This window comes from Corapipo altera, unplaced genomic scaffold (genome assembly GCF_003945725.1).
Source record: "Corapipo altera isolate COAL_440 unplaced genomic scaffold, ASM394572v1 1, whole genome shotgun sequence".
NCBI classification, from domain to species: Eukaryota; Metazoa; Chordata; class Aves; order Passeriformes; family Pipridae; genus Corapipo; species Corapipo altera.
The window spans coordinates 24,009,902-24,030,043 of record NW_020884873.1 but is presented as its reverse complement, the minus strand read 5'-3'; positions in this window follow the sequence as shown (position 1 = coordinate 24,030,043).

Below are 20,142 nucleotides of genomic sequence, written 5' to 3'. Positions count from 1 at the left end.
TCTACAGGGATGTAAGACTGATCAGGCCCAGCCAGCATGGGTGAATGAAAGGCAGGTCCTACTTGACCAGCCTGACCTTCTTCTATGACAAGGTGACCTGCTTAGTGGATGAGGGGAAGGCTGCAGATGTTGTCTACCTAGACTTCAGTAAAGTCTTTGACACTGTCTCCCACACAATTCTCAAGCAGAAACTAGCTGCTCATGGATAGGTGTGCTCTTCCCTGGGTGAATACCTGACTGGATGGCTCAGAGAGAGGTGCGAAATGGAGTTAAATAAACTTGACGACCAGTCAGTAGTGGTGCTCCCCTCAGTATTGGGGCCAGTCCCGTACAGATCATCTTTATTGATGATCTGGATGAGGGAACTAAATGCACCCTCAGTCAGTTCACAGATGACACCAAGCTAGGAAGGAGTATTGATCTGATAGAGGGTAGGAAAGCTCTGCAGAGGGATCTGACCAGGCTGGATCAATGGGCCGAGCCAATTTTATGAGGTTCAAGGCCAAGTATTGAGTCTTGTACTTGGGTCACAACAACCCCATGTAGTGCTATGGGCTTGGGGAGAAGTGACTGGAAAGTCTCCTGGAGGAAAAGGACCCGGGGGTACAGGTTGACAGCTGGCTGAACATGAGACATCAGTGTGCCCAGGTGGCCAAGAAGGCCAACGGCGTCTGGGCCTGTGTCAAGAATAGTGTGGTTGGAAGGACCAGTGAAGGATTGGCCCCCTGTACTCAGCACTGATGGGGCTCCACATTGAGTATTGTGTTCAGATTGGGCCCCTCACTACAAAGAAAGACATTGAGGTGCTGGAGCACGTCCAGAGAAGGGCAATGGTGCTGGTGAAGGTTCTGGAGTACAAGTAATATGAAGAGCGGCTGAGGGAGCTGGGGTTGTTTAGCCTGGAGAAGAAGAGGCTCAGGGAAAACCTTATCGTTCTCTACAACTACTAAAAGCAGGTTTAGCCAGGTAGGGGTTGGTCTCTTCTCCCAGGTAACAAGGGTAAGAGGAAATGGCCTCAAGTTTTGCCAGGGAAGGTTTAGACTGGATAGTACAGAAAGTTTCTTCACTAAAAGGGTTGTCAAGCACTGAAACAGGCTGCCCAAGGAAGTGGTTGAGTCACCATCCCTAGAGGGATTTGAAAGACATGTAGATGTGACACTTAGGGTTATGGTTTAGTGATGAACTTGGCAGTACTTGATTAGTATTTACACTCAATGATCTTGGAGGTATTTTCCAACCTAAATGATTCTATGATTGCCTATGCTTCTATGCTTCTATGATTCTCTCCTTGGAGTGTTAGCTCTAATAAGTAGCATTTTTAATAATAACTTCCAGAGTCTGAGTGCCTTTAGTACTGGGATCATAACAGGCTAGTACATCCTGTTGCAAAATATCAGTACTAAGCAGAATTGCTGTGAATAGTGAATATTTTCTATATATATAGATCTCTATATATATGCATCAAGATGACTTTTGATAAGACTGTTTATTGATAGGCCCAAAATATGTGTAAGACCCTGCTGTGCTAAATCTAGAAACAACAAATCTAGGAGAGTCAACTGCCTTAGGAAAACAGGAATAAATTGATAAGTAGTTTAACATATGAGATTCAAAACCCATGAAAGTCAGACTAGATCAGACTGGCTTTTATGTATGGTTAAAAGGGAAAATAGAAATTTAGTGTTCCTTCAAAAATATCAGCTATTAGTGTACAGTATATGTGACATGCAACACACCAAGAAAGCATTACTAAAGAAGTGGCTGGCAGCTTCATGCTACTAGAACACAGTTCATGATCAAACATGAGGAAATGGTCCTTACAAACATCAGTCCATTCCCAGTGGCAGGGAAATGAGAAGTTTTAGATGTGATGGAGACCCAGTCTCACTATCTGAAGACACTGAGTTCTAGAGAATCACAATGCAGTTCACTTCAGGACCTGGAAAAAAATTTGATTTATAGCAAACAACAGCACTGCAGGTCAAACAATGCAAAATATTAGTTGTCACTCAATAATCTCCAATCACCATAAATCATATGGGAAATCTAACATGCACTGAACTTGAGGTCTGTGCATACTGGGTCTCTGGAGTGACTCATGGGATGAATTTATATGATCCACTTGCAGTACTCTGAAACAACAAAGATCTTTAGTAAACATCAAAGCTTTTGAAAATGGTAAATTTGGATGAAAACAAGTATGTGATAAAAGAACTAGAGATCTGGCTACAAGCTTATTGCCTGTATTTTCCTGCTATAAACAAATGTAAGTACACAACGGTGCCCTGCTTTGCTCATTAGCTTGGAGCTGGACCTGTGGAACACAAAAACGGGCATGCTTAGCATGAAAAAAATGTGCAAATTAACTGTGGTGTGTGGCTTGTCACAGCACTAGGAACAGATACCAATATCAGTTATGAGAGTAGCTGTGCTGACAAAGATATGACTCATACAGTTCGTTGCAGCTGAGGAATGACTAGCAGTGATCTGACTAACAATTTGTCATGGGAGAGGATCAGAACTGTGTGCCAATGAGCTTATGGGCAGCAGTAGTGAAGAATCTCTGTTGTTATACCTCCCTGTGTTTCAAGACAGCTTTTCAGTTCAGTGTGGTTGCAGGTGTGAAGTATGGAATAACAATTTTTCTTGTTTTACCTCTCCAGAAAAAAAAATGTGACTAAGGGGAATGCAACTCCATGAGGAAAAATGTCTCTGCCTCTCAGTTCACTGGGAATGACTTGAAAAGGCTGCTCTCAGAAACACCAACAGATTCACTGGTGCTGACAGCATGTGACAACTTCTCCAAGTTGAGATACGGCAGCCACACAAGCATAAAAGCCCCTGACAGTTAGAGAAACGTTACATAGCCCTTGTTGGCCTTCAGCCATGCTTTCTTTTTTATTTCACTGGGTTATTGTAAGACTACAGGAACCTGTGTTTCCCTCTAATCAGACCTCTGTAGCTAGGTACTCTTGAAGTCCTAGGACTTTGGAAGAGAGAAGAGCGAAGGAAACACGGTCAGGGAGCCTCTGACAGACAGACTATGTATTGATGCTGAAAAGACAATAAAGATGTGAACATCTAGGACATAGAACAGATGAGACTAAGCAGCCAGAGAAAAGCAGGGAGAAAAAATTCATAGAATACTCCTTTTACTGTTCTTTTATATATTTGACATAGTTATTATGAATCCAAAAGATCGGGTTCAGAAAAACAGAGCCTGCTCTTTGCAGCACATTGGAAACTAGCATGCAGATTATTTAGCAGTGAGAAAAGTCAGTAAAAAGAAAACTCAGTGTTTGGAAGGACATGAAAGAGATCTAGAAATATTCCAGTAAGTTCCGTGCCCTAATAAGTTTTGTTGCATTGGCTGTAATGGATCAATTTGCAGCAAAGAAAGAATTATTGATTTGCTAACTGAGCCTCAACTCATTGCAGTCTGTATGTGCCCAGTGGATAGGTGTGACTGTAAACAAGAGACCTATGACCACTGTTGATACGGATGTGCATTTGGACAAGGACTTTGAGGCTGAAGTTAAGGCATGAGCATGCACACTACTTAGGAACAACACATAAACACATGAACATGTGGATTCCTAAGCGTTCAAGGAATGACAAAGGCTTATTAAATGATAAAGGCTTATTAAATCAGTCTAGATTGGAAGAAGTTGTAATATTGAATGCAGACAGCACATATGAGTGGTAATAGTTTAAAGTTTTGTGTGGTTTTCTGTTGACTTACTGTCATCTGAGTTTAACTCTGCCTGAATGTGCCGGTGTTGGTACTTGTATTGTCACTTTAAATCAAATTCTTCCAGTTTATGAATATTAAAACATCATTACAGGATGTAAGGATGTATTGTGGCTGTCCTCCACAATATAATGCCATACTTCACACGACTACAAGACTGGATCTGGTTGTACTGTATGTATGTATGTGGATATGTATTTCTTTGCTTAAACTTTGATGACTGCTTGATGCTTTTTTTTGAAAATAGAATAAATGGTGCAGTGTGTTCAAATGTTGTTTCCTAGTTTTTATATGAGGATTAGAACTCCCATTAGCATGTTTGATATTAAGATAGACTTTACAAACAAGGTCTCCACTGATTCAGATTAAATAGTGATGAATGGTGTGTCCTGTATCTCATTGAGATCTGTGCAGAAATATGAAAGAAATGGCATTCAGAAATGGTTGCAGAACTGGAGCCATGCACTTTTGAATATTTCCTCAATTAATTGTGATTTTTAAAAAATCTATTGTTGAGTTTCTCAGAGTAGAATTATCCCCCAAGTCATCCCAGCAGAATCATCTCTCAATATGAAGTTTAAGAACACAAAGTACACAGTTTTTCCTGTCTCCTAACATTGTTTCTGCCCATTTTCTTTTCTTGTAACAAGGATATTGTTGCTTTTTATTCTTTCTGTTGAGACTTTCAATGATATACAAAAGCAATTCCTGGTAATCAGCAGGGTGCAGCAGCTGGCTACAGCAGAGGCTTAAAAGTGGGCAAAAAAAATCAAAGCCCATTTTTGTAAAAGTGACACTAGCTATCAGGACAAACACAAACTCTGGGGAATCAGCAGCGTTCATGGAATTGTGGCACCTTGTGCACAGAAACATGGAGAAAGACAAACCTTTGCTGATGGCACCAGAGCCAGCAACAGCTTGTAAATCTGCGGAATAAGCTCTGGAGATGGATACCAGCAACAACTGGAAATAAAAAGGGGCAGCAAAAGAGGCATAGGATCTTAGAAAACCACTAGAAGTCTTAAAAATGATTGGCTTCGGTTTGAGAATCTAGCTAGGCTATTTCCTCAAATTATTTCTTCTGCTATCACTTTGAGAAATGCAAAGAGAATGAGTCAATCCTCTAGCATCTTACATACATCTTAGTCATCATCAATCACAAAAAAGTTACAGTATGGTTCTCATGTTGAATTGAAACAGTTCTGAGAGAATGGGCATACTGGATGCAATGCTGAGTCACTCTCAGCTGCTCACTGTTATTAAGTATTCAGCATTGCTAAATTGATACAATTAATTTTCCTGAAGTCCCATAAAAGTCTCTTTATCCTCCTGACAGTATTATTTCATTTCTTTTTTTTATTATGGTAGTCAGTTTGCTGCTAAAATATTATTTCTTTTCATTTTTACTATAGTAGTCAGTTTGCTGCTAAAACAAAGACAAGTCAGCTTTTGTTCTTGCTTTTATACTTGAATCTCACAGGGCAATTTTTTCCTCTCATTTTTTTCACTTATTTGTGAATCACTGCATCTTTTAGAATCTGAATCTCTAGAACGTCATGCTCTTAGGTATAAAGTGAAAGGAAAAAACTCTTAGCCATATCCTGAAAAGTCACAGGGAAAGAATCACTAGAGAGGCTGACCTACATACCAGACAATGTTCCTTAAACAAAACAGTTTGAATATTTTCTATGAATTATTGAGGCAGATATTACCACTGAAGGTAGGACATACATATATAGTCCAGAATGTTTCCGTTTAACATTTTATTCTTCAGTTCACTTGACCAACATGAAGTGCTTGAAGGTGATTACATACTCCTCTAATTTGAATACAACTCCTTTTATTTTTCTTTTTTAATGCCTGTTTCATATGATTTTTGGGCATGGGTGATTTAAAGATATAAAAGAACAGTTTGGAAAAAGCCATATCTGAAAATAGCTCTTAACCCAACCCTCTGGAGAAAAGCATGGTCATGGTGGGTGTTCTTCTCTCCAACCAGAGAAAATGGATGAGACATGTCCCTTGATCCTGGAGTTCAAGATACCATGATTCTGCCTGGTAAGAGAAGACAGCAGAAAGGTTTCAGAAAGTAACACTGGTGATCGCTTTTTGGGTTTGCCTTAGCAGCTGTCCAGTCTGATGTAGTAGGAGAGACTGATTTCATGGGAGGCAGATCCCAAAAAGTGGCTAGCCTTATTTGCTAAATCAGCAGACGACGCACTCCATGTGTGACTAACACAGCGCAGGGATTCCAGATGTTAAAAGTCCATTGGAGGAGATTTCCTGAGGGTGCAAGTATTATGTTTTGCACTCCATGAACAAACTTTTCAGATCTCTTTCCTGTAAAGTAGAGTGCTGTATTTCAAGCTGAAGGCAAACAACTCCCCTTCTTCTCCCTCTGAAAAACAATTCCAGTTAAACCACGAAAAACTATTCTTAAGTCCTTACCAGGGTAGAAAATTTGCACTCTCTCCTAGTACATTTCATGTGAATGAAAAAAGATTCCTGTGCTTTGGGAGCTGCTAATGGCAAAAAGAGACTTTCCAGATTTTAAGTGCCCTAAAAGAGAATAGCAGTAAACTTTCCAAAAGAGAAAGGAACATTACTTCTGCCGCTGTAGAATTATTACTTCTCTAGAAATGTCACTTTCCTTTCCTCTCTCACCTCATTCACTTTCCTCAGTGTGCTTCCTTGACCTCGACTTCTGTGGCTTGAACCCTGCAAATTTCAAGATCTAGGCTAAAATAAAGATTGGAGCTGTTATACCATGACTGATGATGAGATAGAAACTGCATTTTTCTTATCTATGATGCAGAATTTGTTTTTAAGAGTTGTCATCTGTGTAGAAACTTGGCTCAATGCAGGCAATGAGCACCAGTGATTCCAAGAAAAGGGGTAATGTGTGTTGCAAATGGGATCCTAGATAGGATAGTGCTTTTCTTCTATATTGATGTCACAGTCTGTTCAGACCAACAAAGAGGCAAATGGCATGACAGCACCAATCTTTTTGACTAGAGCTTCTCCCTGACATATTTTGTGTCTATTGCTGTGCCAAGAACCTATTTTCAAACAGAGCTTAAATATTGTCACAACCCTTGTTTGTGTGGGACTTTCCCCATGGCAGATCATAGATTGCAGGGCCCTTGGTATCTTCTATTGTTTCACTTTGAAAGATAAACAGGAGTAGATGTTAATATAAGTAATCTGAATTGAAAAGACCCCCACACTCATCACTTTCCCTAGTGTAAGTAGACAGTTTTTACTGTGTTCTCCTATTTATTTTATTAGAAACAATACCAAAATGTGAGTAGTTTACGAAGTGTTTTGTAACAAGCTTTGGACAGCAGAAGCATTTAAATATTTCAATGAGTGTATTGCCACGAGCATATAAAATTAACTGAATTGCACTTAGGTCATCAGAACTTTCTAATCTTTTTATACGTTAGAGATAGATTTGAAAGTCAGTAAATATGAGTCTGTAGTTCTTTTAGGAAAACTCTTAAGGTCTAGAAACTTTTATACATATCTATGCTGTGCAAAACTTGATCTCTTGATTTTCTTGTTCTCAACTGTCTGATTTTTCCACTAAGGAAGCCTGTTACTTTTGTAGAAGATTACAACAGATTTGGGATATGGGCACACACTCAGCAATTATCAAAGGAAGAATGTCAGTAACTGTTTGTGGTCTGTTTTATTTAGACAGGAGAGTTTTACAACTGAAATCTTCTTACAGCACTGTGCTTTATCTATATGAGGTAGTAGATGTCCTCATAAAAATTATATAAGACCCCAACAAACACCACCCCATTGTGATTCCAAGTTTCATGTGAGTTGGATTCTCAGTTGATGTAAATGTGCACACCCTCATTTATGACAAAAGGTTGTTAATACATGTCAAGTTTTTAAAAATTAATTAAAGTAATTGAAGTCCAAACTTCTACTTTCCAGAGCCTCATTTTATTATATTAAATAACAATTAGAAGTTCAACTATGCCAGTGTTTCAACTATTCCTCTTTCTTTACTGGAAGTTTTGCATACATGAGGTATTAATGTGAGTAATTAGAGACATCCTGAACAAAGCTCAATAAATTTTCCTCCTTTTGGTAAGTCTGCTTTGGGGAATGACACTGTTGGTGCTGTCAAAACTTCACATTAGGAAGAGGGAAGAAAAAATCAATTTCTACAACAAATTGATGGACGCTGAAGGACTTTGTTCCATATCTGTGCTGACACCTTGAGGGTAACCAAAGCCATGTGCTCTATATTTGAAAACCTAGAAAACTAACTCATATTCATGTTCTATCTATTTATGAAATGAAAGAGCAACTAAATCATCATCAGAAACAGGAAAAGCTAGATGGAAGTTCAGATTACCTTCTGTGCCTGGGTACTGATTTTTAGCCATATCAAAGGCAGGCTTGGAAAGACAACTGTATTCTTCTAAAAACAGGCAATGGAGGGAGAAAGGTTACTGATTATATTCCTCATGTGATACAGAAAGTCTGGATTAAAGATTTTACTCTGCCATAACCGCAAAACCTCCAGTGATCCTAGAGTGACTTTTTTTTCTTGGGAATTAAGAGGTATCCAAATAATTTGCTTCTGCAAATGTAAATGTCTTCTCTTGATCTTGCCTGTTCTAACATAAATTCACCATAAAACTGTATTCCGATATACACGTTAGAAACTTTTTTTAATGTAAGCACTGTAGATAGGCAAAATGAAATTGCTTTGTGAATCAAGTCTTTCTAGCATCTAGACAAGAACATGGGGTCCTATAGGTTTTTATCATTTTGCAAAGTCTGTGTGAAGGACAGGCAGAATTGCAGGCTTTCTGCTTAATGTGGATAGGAATTGTTCTCTAGCTATTACCTCAAAAGAGGCAGAGGAGAATGGAGAGCAGCAGGATGAGGCCTTGGCACCAGTCTTTCTTGACTGCCTACAGGAAGGGAAATATGCCACAAAATGCTAAATGGGACTTGTGCTTCTCCTCTCCTAGTTGGAAATTGTAGGATTCTCCTGGGTTGGTAAGGTGCTTGTTTACTGTATCGAAGGTCCATGCCCATGAGATACAGTTTAGTCCTCCAGTTGCCTTTGAAAAGGAGTCTCATAATGAATATCTAAATAGAATGGGCTTTTTTTCTCATGTATATAAATTGCATTTACATGGAATATATATTGTGTATACATACCAATATGTATTTATACCTCTGCGAGTTGGAACTGCAAAAGATTGTGATTTTCTTTTTGCTATATCTGGACATGTTGATTTGCAAGGAGCTACATCTGAAATCTCATTTTGATCATCATTTACAGGTATCCAAATTTTGTCTTGCTTATGAGAGCAAATTTCTTAGACATTTTAGACCATCGTGAACCTGGAGATGCTAAAGTCTTATATTGACTCTGGAGAGTGCCCTGAAGCACTGAACAAACCAGTCCAGCTGGGGCATGCAAGGTGGTGTAGAAATCCTATTCATTGAAGCAACTAGTGATGATCATTTAAGTGACCACGATGATTGTCCTTTTTTTCTCCATGTTATCACTCTGATTGCTGTACCTTCCCAAGGTAACATTGTCACACTGTGCTGGGCATAGAAAAGCTCATGTTGGAGTGACCTGCCTGGAGACTGTAACAAGAGAAACAAGACTGGAGACCCATGCCACTCTCTCTATCTATTTGAAAATGCAACTACCCTACCATTTCATAATGTTACAGCCCTTGACTTTCTTCAGGTCATGCATCCACAAGCCCTGAACTGCAGTGCATTTTTTTGGTTTTACTTCTGCTAAAAAGAACATAACGATCAGAATGAAAGCAATGCACCAAAACTAACTGAAAATTAGATATTGTTCTCCTTTATCATGTTCAGATATTTCAGTAAAACAATGTCTTTGTGGCATTTTTGTAAATCATCAGCTGGAGCCATCACTAGAATGACATGTCATTTGATGCTTTGTCAGACCTGCAAGCTGTTACAGAAGTTAAATTCTTTTTTGGTCCTTAGGGAGCCTTAACACATCTGTGTTAGAGAGGAAGACACTGTGACACAATTTCAGTTTATTTGCCCGCTGACATGTTTTCAGGAACTAAACAAAAAGTAAAAAAAGACTATCTAGTGTTGGGGACGTTTCTTCTGCTGTGTGTGTGTCATGTATATCACAGTGCCTTTACAGACTCAATAAAACTCCATCTTGCATGCCATTCCCCAGCAATCGATGTTCATTCCTAACACATCTGCTTAGATTTTGCTTTAATTTTTCTCTACTTCACCTGTATTTATCAATATCTCAGAAATTTTTGTCAGCTGGCTCACACTCTAGCATGTCTGCAGAATTGACTTGATAATCTGAAACTTTTAGGAAAAATCAGCAATGAAATAAAGTAACATAAATATATTTAGATCTGACAAATACAATGTGACTAATCCTGCCTGTTGGCATAGCCATGGCATTTTATACCTTAGGTTTCCTAGCACCCATTTAGAAAAAAAACACATTATAATGAAAGAAATCTTTCTAAGAAAAATAGTCAAAAATATTAAATTGCAGCAGCATATATTTTTAAATCTATGACCGCAACATTGCAATGATAGACTAAATCAGTTACTACCCATGGAAGTAGAATAAGCATTCTGCAATGATGTATATATATGTCTATTAACCAAAATTTAGAATCATATTTGGATTTTTAATTTGAAAATTTTGATTTATCTCATTTTGTAAAATCCAGTATATTCTTATCATAAAGAAATTGATAATAAATATTATAATCCACTAAGTTATCATGATGGTAAATCGAAGAAGTGTAAGCAATCACAGTAGTTCTTGTTCAAAGTGTGATATCATTTGCTTTTTGAAAGTGTCAACCAGTCCACGAAGTAAATGGATCACAAAGAAAGACATATTTTCTGAGATGACTGATAAAATCTCAGGCTAAATCTTGAGGACAAAGTAGTTTAAATGTCAAATGCACACCACCCTTTACATTTTATAATAACCTGTGATAAATGTTCTCTAATCATTATGAAAAGCCAGTCTTCCAAAGTGTAGCTATCTCAAAAGAGTTCACAGTCAGTATTGAAACAGCAATTAAAACAATTTATATTCACTTATGACTGAGGGTGGATTCACACTTGTGTTCCAGAGATAAAATGGGCTCTGTGCCATTCACAGCACTTTGAACCATCCTACCTCTATTGCAAACTGAAAGAGTGGACAAATATGTATCTGTCAAAGGAAGTATGTGCTGCAACAACTAGCATGTTTCTGAGGTTATGTGAAGACCATAGAGGATTAGCAGTTTTTCCATGCTACAGCCTGTTTGTTAAAGGATATAGACTTATTGAATTGCTAGTAGTACTCAGGACAGAGGGAGTTCCTGCAATTCAAGTGTTGCAAAACCTTTTAGAACCAATTTCTGGGCTCACAGGATTTGCAGAGCTAATGCAAGTCTATAAGCTTTTCCCTCTCTGGTGTATAAAGATTTTCCCTCCCTCCACCAAATACTTTTTAAATTTTCCTAAAGTGCAGCACGTGTTTTATGTTAGGACATGGCAATCCCTCCAAATGCTATGCTGGCAAAGCAGATGTGCTGTTACCTCTATACCTTCTTCCCCCTTCCCCTTTAAGTTTGTGCAAGGAAATTTCCTGGGAAATTTAAGAGTTAACTACTACCCCATTCACTCAATGTGAAACATTAGCTATGAATATTTCTCCTCTGAATGTCTAAAGTCATGAACCATTGTCTTCTTTTCTGCAGATGAAGTTGGATGTCATAGAAAGACCAACAGGCATTATCCTAGAATATGAACAGCTTCTCTTCATCAGTTCTGTGGAATTCTTCTCCTTTTTATTTCTCATTCTCTTCCAGGGTTCAGCTGAAGTTGACATGATTAAAAGATCAATGTTTCAGACCCCTACAGAATATGGAAGACTGAATGTTAGATAGTAGAGTCCTAAAAAAATGTTTGTTGGATAGGCTTTTAAGGGTGAAATAAATTTTCTATATACAAAGCAATGTTAAAATACCATAATAAAATAAAGTAGTTAGAGGATCTACACAAGTAAGAGATATAGTTGGAAAGTGATGGTGGCTTCAAGACATCTCTTTTTTACATTTTTTCACCATTTGTGTTTATAGTCTTTTGCCTGTTTGTGCTGTCACAATTAACCTAACATCTATGCTGATTAGTGATAACAAGGGGAGGAATAAGAACTAATAAACAATAGTAAGCAAAAATAGCTAAAAATCTGAGCCTGTCTGGTTTTGCTTTTTGTTATTATTGCGTTTGACTTCTTTTCCACAAAGTTTTCCTTATTTTTTTTGCTTTTCTAAAAATTACCTCTCCCAAAGGCTTAAGCCACCAGAAGTCTTGTTTTTAAAATGTCCCCTTAAAAGTTTCTTAGGCTTCTCATCCACATGGAGACAAGAGAATGGGAAGGGCAGGCATGTCTGTGAAGCAGTCCCTCCATCCTGTGATGGGACTCTGATGTACTGCCCCGACTTGGAACATATGCCTGGTGTGACCAAGCCCTTCTTTTCCATACTCCAAATATGTAGTCATCTGAAATGACATCAGGTCAGCCATGGAGCTACAGGAAAAAATATTTTCCAAGTAATTTTCGCTGCTCCATCAACAATGCACAGTAACTGTTTACAACAATGGGAAGTAATTAGGATTTGAAATGAATGGATTTCCCACCTCAGGGTGGACTTTTGCTTCTAGCCTTTCATAGAACTGCTTTATTATCAAGCTTCTGGCTTCTCAGTATAGTTACAGTTTCAGATTGGATGCTGACAGAGACCTATGAATTCTTTTAATGATTGAATAACTAATGAGAAAATGCTGTAAGACTTGCAGATTTTTAAATAATTCATACTTACCTTAGAAGACTTCTACCCTCTTTTTCTGATTGCAGACAGAATATACTTCAGCTCAGACATTTTCCTACTGGTTTGATTTATATGTGATATTTTTTATGCTGCTGCTGGAAATCAATTACTTGGATGACATAATAGGCCCCCATTAAACTGCATGGAGCACAGTACAATCTGTTTCATTTCAAGCCAAGACGGCCAAATTAAAATAAATCATAGACACACACAGTTTGTTGCTATTTATAAAATTAGTCACCTGCAGCATCATCCTGGATGAAGTCCAGTGGATGAAGCAATGTTGGAACAGTGCTATGAGTACTTAAAATATATAGGACATGGTGTTTCCCTTTTGCATCTGGAAGTTGCACATCTCTTACTTTGAGAATGGGAAGTCCCATTCCATTCATTCTGAACCAAATATGAAAAGACAATAAAATAGTTTTAAAAAGGAGATATTTTGTTTCCCTAGCAAAATTTTATATCTCTCTATTCTCTTCAGTTATTAAAAATGACAAAATTGCAGTTAGAAACTTGGAAGATGAATATCAAAATTTTGCAGACCCAAAGGATTTGACAAAAAGCAATTCTGCTTTTTCTTTTGTTGCCCAAAATCTATCTAGCATATCAGGTTATACAAACCCAGAAGTGATGGGATTAATCTAGTATATGACTTATGTTTACCCAGAGTAATCATGACTTATATTTCTATATTGTTTTGTAAGCAAAAAACCATTATGACTTCCTCCCACCTAATTTTCAGAGGATAAGAAGATTTTACTGTTTTCTGTTACTCATCATGGCAATTTCATTAGTAGTTTTTCTCAAGAGGCCACACACAGTGCTATCATGACAAGATCTGTTGTAGCATTAGTAGTAACAAGTCAATGTAAGGCTCAAATAATTCTCATCAGTGATGTTAAATTTACTTTCACATCTGTGAAAACAGAATTTGTCTGATGTGCTTCTCATGTAACACAGAAGTTCTTTTCTTCTTAGTAGCTGTTAGACCTTATAAGGCAGAAGATGCTTTATGCCACTAACAGGTACGACTTTTGCTGCATATGAATCATTTAAGTAGCGCCATGCTAAACCTGTTGGTGTTAAGAAAGCCTGTCAGCTGGTTTAGTTCGAAGCAATGAAGCTTAAATGTCAAGTATGTGCACATGTATACATATATATGCATATATATTTACATCTGCAATTTAGAAAATGAATTGTTTAGAAACAGCTTACTGTAGCCTTGCACAGCACAGAGATGAAAAGTGAACTGATGACGCAGACATCACTGGATTGGTTTTAATGAAATCTTTAATGCATGGGTGATTCTCAGTGTCAGAATGTGATTGTAAAAGTCTGGAAAAAAAGTATTGATTTCTGAAATAAAAGGTATTAATTTTCATTTGACTTAGTGCTGCAATTTTCTGTGAATAGGCACTACCACCTGTCAAGAAAAAAGGGGGTTCTGCTAAAGAAAGTTGCTTTATCATTAATTTTGGTTAATTCACTTATCTCCTAAAAAATCCTGGATCCGGTAATGGAACAAAAACAGCCAACAAGTGTTCATAGAACTCTGATTTACCATGATAAGCTGACACCATTTTGATTGGGACCCTAATTTATGCACATCTCATTGCTGATCCTTTCTCTGACTGTGGCTGGTACCACTAGTTGGAATTGACTAATCAATGAAATTTGGGTTCATGTTTGAGCCACAAAAAAATAATGGAATGAAAATTCAGGCCAGAGCAAGGTAAAGCAATATTCCCAGTGGGGAAAAAAAAAAAAAGGAAGTAACAAAGATCAAAAAAGTATAATTATTTTTCATTTTACATTTGCCTGAAATATTTCAGGCAAACCTAAATGAACTTAAAATGAAATGCTGTGCACTGTTTTTAGTTTATTTATACCTGAACTAAAAGAAATTCTAAAACAATTAGTTGCATTAAAAATTCAGACCAATTAAACAATGTTCTCTTTGAATAAGCACATATCCAATTGTGTATCAAATCTGTAAATAATTCCAAAGAAATTTTCTGTAGGCAAATTACATGGATTTTTTATTTGTTTTACTCATCTGTATGAATATTCCTAAAAGGGCAGGTACAAAACTGTCTGACCACAGAGGGAGCTTTTTCTTGGCTCGTATTTTCTAAATATTGGTTTACTTGCAGAAATATAAAAAAATTGTCCCTACTCTATCTACTCTAGAATGGTCATAAACATGTGATCTCCAAAGCCTTCCAAATATCTTTAAAGATTTTATTCGTAAAATAACTGAGATGAAATAATAGTATTGTAAATCCTCCTTAACCAAAGGAAATCCAATGCTTTCAGTTTACCACAATTTAAATACTAGGGTGATAGACACTTAGTTTTACTGCTAAGTGGATATCTCTTTGTCTGTGAAGACATTAGAGTGCATCTATTGTGACTTTTAGTAAGCAGAGGAAGGTTAGTGACTGTTCATCCGAAGAGTACAAAAAATAAAAAAAAGAAAAGATTATGGAATTAGATCAATCAATTTAATTTCAATTCATAGAATAAATCTGGAACAGTTTACATCACCTAGAAAACAACAGGGAGAGAAGCAGAAGCCAACATAGATTTGCCACGCACAAATCAGATCAAAAGAAACTCACTCTTTCAGTGACCAAGTAACAGGTTCCGTAACAGGTGAGAAGATGAAGAACGCATGTACCTCTACTTGAGGAAACTTTTTGACACAGTCTTAGTAGATATTCTCATGTCCAAGCTAAGGAAAACATAGCCTTTATTCTGTGGGCACATGATTAGATAACCACACCATCGATAAACTAATAAAATCTAATAATTCTCAGGGTTCTGTTTGACGGGGTCTGCTTCGGATCTGCTTCTATTCAAGGTTTTCATTAGCAAAACAGATGGTGGAATAGTCAGAATGCTCATTAGTTTTGCATCTGACACAGTGCTAGAAAGGACTCCAAATGCGTTGAAGGAAAAGAGTAAAAAAAAATTTGAAGAAACGGATTTCAAACATAGGATGTAACTCATTCTGTATTAGGGATGATAGCAAGGTTAAGAGACAAGGGCAAGATAGTATAGGCAAAATCAAAGATACAAATTCATGATGGTAAGCATTAGAAAGCACGTTCTTCAAAAAGATCTTAAAATTATGGTAGATCACATATTGGGTCTGGATCACCAGTGCTGGATTCTTTTGGAAAGATGAATACGCTGCTTACAATGTACAAACAGAAATATAGCCCATAAGATGCATCCTGTGATCAAAGGTGGTAGAAGCTATGAGGAGGTAAGATTGGAAGAATGGATGTTATCAGGTCTAAAAAAGAGTTGGTTGGCAAGAAATTTTAAGAATCTTAAGCCAATCCTGTTGCAAAAGGGAAAAAAATACTAGAGTGGGAAAAGAAGCAAGACAGTTAAATGGACACACAAAAGATTAAAGTACCTAGAAATGTTTTCTAATAATAAAGTCAACTAAATATGGGAACATACTAGATTAGGAAGACTGGATACTCTGTCACTGGAAGTCTTTATGAAAGTTAAGCTACAAATCTTTCTGAAATGACATCAATATTGCTAATCTTCTTTAAAGCACTGTGATGAATCAAATTGGTTTGTGTTTTTGAGTCTGCTGGAAGGACACAGCCTAGTAGGTAAAAAAAGGACTATTTTGTTCTCATGTGTATTACTGTAAATCTGAATTTTGCTTATCTAGAGAGTCAGTACTGGACATTAGTACATCATTTCAGTAAGGCTGGACACTTACATTTTATCACATTTGCTTTCAGGAATTCTCCTTTTGCTTAATTGAAATAGAACTGGTAGCAGCTGCTGCCCACCACTACTAGTTCTTGACTCCTCTAAGTGTTTTTCCATAAGCATAGCTATTAGCACTGGTTCATAGTGCTGTGTGTGGTCTATTACATTTATTCCAATTATATGTGCAGCATCCAAATATGGTGGCCAAAGAACAGAAGTATTTAAAAAATTTAACTGTATGAAGACTGGTGTTTATAGCTATATGTAACTGTACATATACTGGCTAAAAGTTGGGAAGGGCTTTATCTCTATTAGACTGGAATGTGCACAAGTGAATTTGATGGCCTTAGAGACATTTACAGGCATTATAATCCCACTCTGTTCTGTATCTGCAGTGTAGCTCTCCCTACAGCAACCTTGTTCCATGGGATCCAGGACTAATCAAATCATGGGCTTCTGTCTTGTACTTGCTCACCTTTTAAACCAAAGGTTTAAACCAAAGGCTGCAGTGGAGGCTTGTTCTACATCTTTCACTTGGGTGAGGACTCTGACTGAAAGAGCAGATTCTCAAGAGCCCCATAGGGCACACTGTTTGACTGAGGTTTTACCAAAGTTGAGATGTCCAGAAAGTTTTCTTCATTTAGGTCCCCTTGTGTCTAACAGAGAGCAAACTCATACTGCAGCTTTTCTATCAGTGGGTTGTTATCTAAACTCTTCCTCAGTCAGAACTTTTGTTGGTGTTTTTTTTCTGTCTTGAAACTCCCAGGCCTGGCTGTGCAAGTCAAGTATATATCAGAATGTGTTAAGGACTTCATTTATTATTATCAAACTGCAGACTTCTCAGCAGTACAATAAACTTAGTTTCCTTCAAACTGTCTATACTACCTTGTCAAAATAAACTCAACACCTCACTCATGTTCCTATAAGAGTTTTCAGTTTTCTTTCTTTTCCTCTATTTCCCATTATAACACAATTCGTTTCTTCCTGTATTCCCTACCTGCATTTGTTTAGCCTATAGGCTCACCAGGAGACAGTATCTGCTCTGGCTAGCCCAGACCCATGTGCTTGTGAAATGGTGCTGTTCCTGCATGGGTAAATGCCTGGTACTTTTTCGTTAAGGATCTGCAACACAGATTTAGCCCTGGAAGCTACCTCAGGAGCTGTGGGGCTCTGACTGCCCAGAGTAAATCTTCCTTTCCCAAGTCAGGGCTTGAGAAACTTTTGGATGGGACTGGCAGATAAACATCCCACTCCTTCAGATTAATTGCAAAAGAAATCTTTTGTTGGGGAAAACAGGCCGAGACATTCCCCTGTCACCTACTCACCTTCTTACACAAAACTATTTAACCTTCTAGCTGTAGCTCACACAAAAACCTAGTAGCAACCCTTCTTATTTCCCACACATATTTATATTTACCATGTCTGTACTGCTATACTTTTCAGCAAAGAGGCAGCATGTCTGCCAGGTAAGACAAAGAGAAGTCTCCCTCCGCTTACCACAAGCAGCAGAAAAGGAAATATAGAAACAAAATCTATGATTAAAGGAGATAGCAAAATCACCTCCAAAATTTGATTAAATGGAAGCATCTGAAGGCTTGTTAGCAGCTTTACCAGATTTAAAGTAGGTATTTTTCTACCAACGAGAATAAATTTGAGACTATATTATTTGGTTTAGTTTCAGTTAAAAAAAAAAGGAAATAAAAGAAAAAATGTCTTTTGTTCATTGTTCCCCTGATGTCGATTATTTAGTGAGTCATAAGTCTTTCATTTATAAACAGAAATGTTCTTAGCATTTGAGAGGCAAAAAAATATTTTGTGCACAACTCCTTTTGGAAGAAATACACTCTTGACTAAAAATATATCCCATGCATTGTCAGAAAAAAACCCAACTAATCCAGGGTAGAATAATTTGCTTTAGCATTAGCTACAGAGCACCTGCAACTTACATCTCTTGCCACATTAAGCAGGGCGCATTGTGCCATAGAAAATAAAAGGGGTTAGAGTGCCCCTTCTTTTATCTGCAAATTTCTGCCCTCTTTTTTGTGACTGTTTCCTGGTCTTTTTTCCCACCTGTATCCCATGAGCTTCTTCTAATTAATGGATGTGTGAGAGGTTGTGCTGCTGTGCTATGTGTGTATTATATTTGGTTCTTGCAAGAGATCAGTCAGGTGCGGGGAGCTCACAGTCGTGGTGCTTTAGTTCAGCATAAAATTTTCTGATGGACTTTGGTGTAATCTGAAGTCAATAGAAATTTCTTGTAAACCCATTAATCCCTGAAGCACAAATTGCCTCAAAATATCACTCAGTCTTCACCTAAGAAGGTGAAAACAAATTCCCATAACATGTCATTTTTACATACAGAAAGCAATAATCTCAGTCCCATCTTTGAAGCAAAGTAGTTCCCATGAAATGCAGATTGAATCAATCACTTTGCAATATGTATGTTAGGACAAAAAAGGGATCTTTGCCCCGATAATATTATGAACAAATAAAAAGCTGAAGTTTTGACTTCCCCCTGAAATTTCTGAAATTTCCCTGGTGGAAACTATTCTAGATATCATCAACATTAATGATATATAATTAATAATTTAATACTTGGGCTTGAAATATTTGCATCTTTTGTTCCTGTGAGAAGAAGGGTTTCTATTTCCTGTCAGGAGCTCTGCATGAGAATTCAAGAACAAGCAGTTCATCCCATGACATTTCCTTAAGCTCAGACAAGGTGACACATAAAGCCCAGGGGCAAAGGGAAACCTGATAGCTATGTAGCTGAGCTGCAGTCGGAAGTGGTGAATTCCCTCAACCACAGGGAAAGCTTCCTGTTCTTTGTAGATGAGCCTATTATTGGAATACACTTGCCTGCAGTTAATCTTCAAAGTAATTAAATGGAAAGGAAGTAATTAAATCACTGAAAAGGAATTGCATCTGGTTCAGAGGGAAAAATCCAGGCCTAGGAAGTATTTCAGTGATAGCTGGATGTACTCAGTGTAAACAGGTATCTTCCTGTTTGCACAAATGATTAACATTTATATGCTAAGAATATCTTGTGGTAATCAAATGAGGATGAAATGCAGAAGTTATCATTATTGTAGCCTATGAAGTACCAAGTGGAGAAATGTTGTTATATATTTTTCCCAGGATAGGATAAAATTGAAACCCATGCCCCTTATATTTGCATATATTAGCTCAGCACCTTGAAAGATGGTAAAGCAATGTACATTTACTGCTGTTGAGAATCTAGCTCAGCACTTCAGTAATCACATCCCAAAGAAGGAAGGCCATACAAATGAAAATATGGGGCATGACTCATACAAGTCTCCAAAGAGAAAGAAAGTCGTCTAGAAAGAGTTTGGAGTGAGTCCTTAAAATCAAATGTCAGAGCTATGCAAAACAAGACAGTGCATTTTAAAAACTGACAGAAATCTTTAAATAAATACAGTTTTAAATGTGTTGAAAGAACCATTTGCTGTATAATTATCTTTTATGCTTCTTGGTTAAATTTATTAATTCCTGCAAGACAGCAAATACCAATGTATGTTTAAGGAACACCTTTTACTCAGAGTGGAACAAGGGATCCCATATATTGCTCCAGTCTATAGTACAATTGCTGGAAAGCCATCAAGAGGATCTTGCGGAGATGTACTCATCAAAGCTCTTACCAACACTGAAAAGTGTAGGTAGTTAAACAGGTAGTTAAACAATTGACAGGTAGCTAAAGAGCAATTATATTAATTAAAAATCTGTAGTTGG